Here is a 6,399-nt window from a genome sequence, read left to right as displayed (position 1 = left end):
CTCTTCCTCCCAGCGCCAGCCACGGGCTCCACTCGCAGGGGCTACGGCGGCCGCGAGGCGACGCGCGCCCGCCGCGGCGGCGGGGCGGGGCGGGGGCGGCGCCTGGAGCGGGGAGCCCGGGAGCCGCCTCAGGGGCTGGGGGCGGCGCTGCGGCCCGAGGCGAGGCAGCGTTTGGCAGGAGTGTTTTAAATAAATATATATATATATTTATACATAGACATTAAAAAATAAAAATTAAAAATCGCAGACTTACCAAAAAAAGCAGGTACCCGCCCCGCGAGTCCACCTCAGCACCCGAGAAAGGGGAGGCTTTCACGCAGGGCTGGTGTCCCAATACAGCCTTATTTGAAGAGGGAGATCTGCAGCAGGGTCGATTTAGTTGATACAGGAATAACACGGTTTATAGCACAAAACAGAACGACACCAGAAATCACTTTGAAAGTAAAAGTCGGAGTGTTCTCATAAAGCAGCAGCAAGATGACCATGTAGCATTGGATCCAGTCCCTTCTCCTCACACTCGACATGGAGCTGGGTGGCTCTGGGGCCCAGTACAGGATGGGGGCCCTTGGGGAGGAGGAAGACTTGGAAAGGTTCCTAGAGCATAAACTGCTTCAGCATGGGAAGGGGAAGGGAGAGCGGCTAAGCCACAGGCCAGGGTGTGCCCTGTTTCCAGGCAAAGCAGGATTTTCCTTGCTCTTGCCTAACGGAGAAAGCAGTCACACCGGTACCTGCAGCTCTTGCTTAAAGCACTGCCCTTTCTTGAGGCTAAGTCACATCTGCTTGCACGTGGGAGGGAAGAGAGCAGCTCACTGCCAAATATGACACTTAAGTCTCTTCCCCTCTTTCATATGTTAGAAAAGCCTTCTCCAGGAAGGCAAAGCATGATCCAGAGTGTTCGCATCTGTGTAACATGCGCATCTCATGTTCACCTGTTCCGCACCGACACACAGTTTGTAACAGACTCATTCAGGATTTCCCACCATCCAGCACACTGAGTGCTTGCCAACCACTGGTGGCAGCAAGATGCAGTTTTTCATCAGCTGACTTGTTTTAGCTGATCAGCTAAAAAGAAAGTCTTTGACATTTATTAAGAGGCAAATTAATGCACCTGAGAACTCGATAGTCTGCCTATTTAACATCTGCAAAACAATCCATGTCTAAAAATGGAAGAGAAAAAGCTCAACTGAAAAACCCTTATTATGGTTCTAAGGAATGGAGGTTCCACCCAAGTTGAACCCATTTTCATCTTTTCAGTAGGACTCATTGGCAATCACTGATTTTCTTCTTTGCAAAAGAAAAGTTAACCAAGATTCACCTTTGAGAACTATCATCAACACTTATAGCCTGAACATACTTTGATGTGCACATTGTATGGGAAAGCCACATTAAACAGTTTACAGCTCAGCTTCATACAAGTCTTCCTAGTTAGATCCTAGTGGACTTTTGCCTATTTTATGGCCTGATCCCCTCAAAGTTTTGCACATCAGGTCTATTTTACCCCAGTAAAAGCTCACTAAAACTGCAGAAGAAACACAAAACTCAACAATCTACTGCTTCAAGGTGCTAGCCACTCTTGGACTCACTCTCCCCTCAACACGTGCTCTTTAATTCCTCAGGGTGTAAAATTTCAAACATGGCCACTTTCCTAAAGTTTAAATACAGGAATTCTCCAGATATATAGAAGATATATAGTTTTTCACACACACACACACACACACACACACACACACATATAGCTCAAGACCATACTAGAACATCATGGAACGAATTCACATTTCTCGCTGTGAACTACTATGAAAAAAGTAGAACCAGAATCAAAACAACAAAAATCTCCTCTTAGGGCTATGCAATAAATCTGTGACTTCTGCAACCATGAAACCAACATGCGCTGTGGAAAACCCCCACTCCAGAATATGCCCCAGTCATTCTCCTGTGCACACCGCAAAGATATGGAGCTTCTTGTTGTGTGGAACCATGCTGAGAAGTCCTCAGCTAGGAGGAGAGCTTGTACCAGGGTTGCTACCTCATAATTTGATTACACTAAAACTCAAGACAAACCTGTGGAGATTCTTCCTGAAGAAGGTTATTACAACCCTGATTTAACACCAGGGAAAACACAAAGATACAAAACAACATCTGCAAAGTGAGATTCAGGGAAACCAAAGCAGCATGTTTTCATTGTGCTGCTGCACCTGCCAGTAGCCCATTTCTTGCCATTATCATAAGGGAAGGAACTGGAGCTATTAGATACTGCTCTGTTGTTTATCAAAATGAACAATTCTGTTAACACGAACTGCAGACAGAATGAGTCATCCTATGTCACTGTATGGAACTGCAAGGAGCCCTTAACACAAAATCCAACTGATTCCTCAATAATTTGAAGTTTCTTGAAGTTGGGCATCCATATTGTTCCTTCTCCAAAAATCCTCAAAGTATAATTCTGCCACCTCTCATATTGTCATTAAAATACCGCTAGTATTAATTGCTGGCATTTAAGCTGCAGCTCCTGAAGCTTTCTGCCTAAGTGACTATTTCAGCATTGTCAGATGAGGGAAATTCCAGTCCTCTTGGCCTAGCAAAAAATCTAGCACTAGAGCTTTGTGGGAAGGTTTCGGAAACTTTATTATTCTTTAAGCAGAAAGCAAACACCAAGTTTTGTTCATATACAACAACAAAACACATACTTTACGTGGACATTGCACTGCCTTACTGGGTTTGTTTAGAAGTCACCTCTTCTTTCCTATGTTAGTACATTCACCAAGTGCGTTGTCTTGACTGCAAACTCTTCAGAGCAAAGAGCAAGTGGTTCCCAACAATACTCCAGGCATTGATACTTTAACAACAACAAAAAAGTACTAAAAAGAATACCAAGAAAGCTTATTTGCCTAAGAATAATTTCACCAGTTACACAAAACAGCTCAGAGAAGGCAGTGTAAATTAATTGTCTTGACTGCAAAACACAAGCAGGAGATTTGGGCTGAAGTAGTATTTTCTCAGCTCTCTCCATACTGAAGCATAGAAAAAAAGACCTTTAAATATGCATGTGGATTTAAGCATGATTTGCTTAGGAGGTAATACACTTTTCCTTGCTAAGGGTACATTATTAAATTGTTCACCAGAAAGCTGACAACATAAAACAGGCCAGTTAAGGTTACTCCTCTTACCTTTCAGTGGAACAATGGACATGGAGCCATTTTTTCCAGAGAAAGATCCCGTTTTGGACGAATCCTATATAAGCATCCAAAAAACTACTTACTAGAGGCAAATATTTATTTCCAAGAAGTATCATCCAGTAAGCAGTTAAGATACCAGAAATTTAATACCAGATAAGTATTGACATTTTTAACCGTTTGTGCCCCTTTGTGCAATGCCTGTTTAATGGTCTCTTAAACAGAATTCTATATATAATACGTATATTTATTGGGAAGACATTTGTATTTCTGCATACTAGTATATGAAGTTTTATCTGTATGTTATTTTGAGATACATTTCTGAACTGACCAAATTGTTTGTTTTAAACAATGTAGTTTTTTCTCTTGGGGGAAAAAAAAACATAATAGGATCTGCAATGATTTTGAACCATAAGGATTTTAATAAGAATAATAACATAAACCATTAAAATTCTTATGGTTCTTTCAATAATCCACCCAAGAAACGTAATAAATAAATAAATAAAAATAATAAAAAAGCATCAATCCAGTGCATGGCTATAAACAGAGACCACACTAGCACAGAAAAAAACCCTCAGGTTTGACATTTCGTCCTCCAAGATTTCATGACTGGGAAGTCCACCCTTAACTGGACAACCTCCGTTTGAGCTGTCCTCAGAAAATGGAGCTGTAAGATATGATACGAGACTGCTGTCTGCAAATGCTGTTATGCAATACTGCATAGCAAAGAAGTTCAGAAGAGATGGTTTCATGTTGCAACTGCCCAGTTTCATTTTCCAAAGCAATTTTTTTTCAGCAACTCCATTTAAGATGGGTCAGAAGCTAATTATCTAGGGCAGCAAAGAAAAAACAGTATTTCAGACATAGAAAACAAAGCCTACTGCAACAGAGCCAGGTTCTCATTCTCTCCCAAATGTTATTAACTTACCTGTTCTCTGGTCATACCTGGTACCACCTGAGGAGACGAGTCAAGTACCACAGGCCATGGCCCACTTGGCTCTTGGACGAATCCAGGTGTCTGCAGCCAAGCTGCCTCCCTCCAGGAAAGCTCCGACTAGTGCAGACTTTCTCAATCCTTGGCTCCTGCCAAGCTTCTCTGCTCAGGTAAGGGAGCTACTTCGTGCTCCTCCCAGTCACTTCCCAAGCATTTATCTTTCCACCCCTTCCCACAGGGCCTAAATCTTGTCGCAGGTGCAGAAAGGCAAGTTGGTTGTACAAGCTGCCTCCTCCCGCCCTCATTACAGGGCATACAAGTTTTCTGTGCTACTACACTGTCTATCAAACAAGAAAAAAATTCCAACACCCCAACAGCAGATTTACCACTGTCTATCACACTGACTGACGGGAAGCATTAATACTCCTAAAATACAGGTAAGAAAACGCATTTACAGGAAAGAATGGTATTTTTCTATCTTTTAAAGTGTCAGTTATCACATATTCAAACAGAAGCAACTTATTTGTAATGAGCTAGTCAGAGAAAACAAAAAGTTTCTATTTTGGTAGGAAAAAAAAAAAAAGACTACCAAAGAGGTGGTAGTTTACGTAGTATTTTAATAACTAGAGCATCCATCAGTTCTATTGCATAAACAAGTCTTACAGAAAATTTTCCACAATAAAAGCAGCTACGTAATGGAAAGCCACTTCGATTGCAGAAGTTAGAATTTCTGAGAACAGTTATGAGAAATCAAAACATTCCTGAGCTTCTGTTTAGGAATTTTCCATTAGTATTTTCCAGGATATATAACCACCTGGATACTAATCCATTAGGTCTATTCACAGTAAGCGGGGATAGTAATTCAAAGAATACAGTATCAGAATACAGTGCCGAAAGAACATGGAAAGATTGTCAGGAAAAACTTTTCAGTCTTAAATGATGAAAAAAAAAGACAGACAACTACAAGAAGTAGCCCAGACTTTTTTTTTTTTTTAAATTTTAACTTAAAATAATAATAATAATAATAAAAGGCAGAGAAAGTCTTATTATACATTGATATTTCTCCTCCCTCGCATCTTTTTTTTTTTTTTTTTGTCAGGATGTCCAGAGCCCACTTGCTATCAGGTGAGAACTTAATTTCCTTATTAGGCATCTCCACCAACTTGAGCGCATGAGAAGGAATCTCTCTCTGATTTTAAGAGCCTGTATCTCACAGCAGAAAAACAAGTAATTCTGATGAGTCCCCGGGAAACATTTTGAAGTGTAACAGAGACTGGTGAATCCACTGATAGGTCATGATCAAATAGAAGAATTTTAGCACTCAATGAGGAGATTTTGAGGTGGAAGATTTATCATTTGTTTATTTCAAAACAATTAATTTATTCCTAATGTTTTTATTATACATTTTAAAATTCACTCTTAATGATCAGGTTTCAGCCAGGCTGTTTTGTCCCCCTTTTCAGTCAGATATTTTAGCAGCACAGAAGTCAAAACACTATGACAGTTATTCATGTATTTATCTGAAACAGTGTCAATCATGTTGAAGGTGATACTTCTTGCAACTTTTAAAGCTTTGCTCAAAATTTCAATCTTGTATACAGAAATATCAGTAATGCTTAGGCTGGTCACATGTACCTAACAACTCTATTTCATCACTGTCACATCTCACCAGCCAAGCATACAGAAGAATCCCTTCTCCAAGGAAACAACTGCTGAATACTTCTCTCATTTCAGCATTTTTATTTTGAGATGGTAACAAGAGGAATCTTAAGCAGTGAAAAGTACTTAAAAATAATCGATCTGCTTTCCAGTCAATACAATTCCACAATACAATGTTCCTAGAGTCTCACCTATACTATGCAAGGTAAAAGCATTGGTTGGATTTTTAAGTTTTTCATCTCTTTGAAGACTTTGGAAGTTCTACATCACCTTTAAGTGTGAATAGCTTCCATTAAAAAAAAGCATTTTCACTATCATCCATCTGTAGATTCCAGTGAAGACTGCTTGCATTTCCATGAATAAGCCTTTTCTCCTGAAAGAGAGAGAAAGTATTCTGTAAGAATCCAATTCTGCAGATTTTAAGTTATCACTGGTATGTAACATTTCCCCTTGTCAATCTCATTGCATAATTTCTCTTAATTTTACAACCAGACACCTTCCCTTCCTAGTGGCTTCCTAAGGGAAAAATAATAATAATAATAAAAACATCATACAATAGATTAAATCCTACGTCTGTTATACAATCAAATGCTTGTTAGGGAGACTGGTTCTAAAAAAGAGCTTTGGACATTGCAG

This window comes from Tinamus guttatus, unplaced genomic scaffold, assembly GCF_059628265.1.
Source record: "Tinamus guttatus ecotype Peru unplaced genomic scaffold, ASM5962826v1 Tinamus_guttatus_pri_ptg000033l, whole genome shotgun sequence".
NCBI lineage: Eukaryota > Metazoa > Chordata > Aves > Tinamiformes > Tinamidae > Tinamus > Tinamus guttatus.
This window is presented reverse-complemented; position numbering follows the sequence as displayed.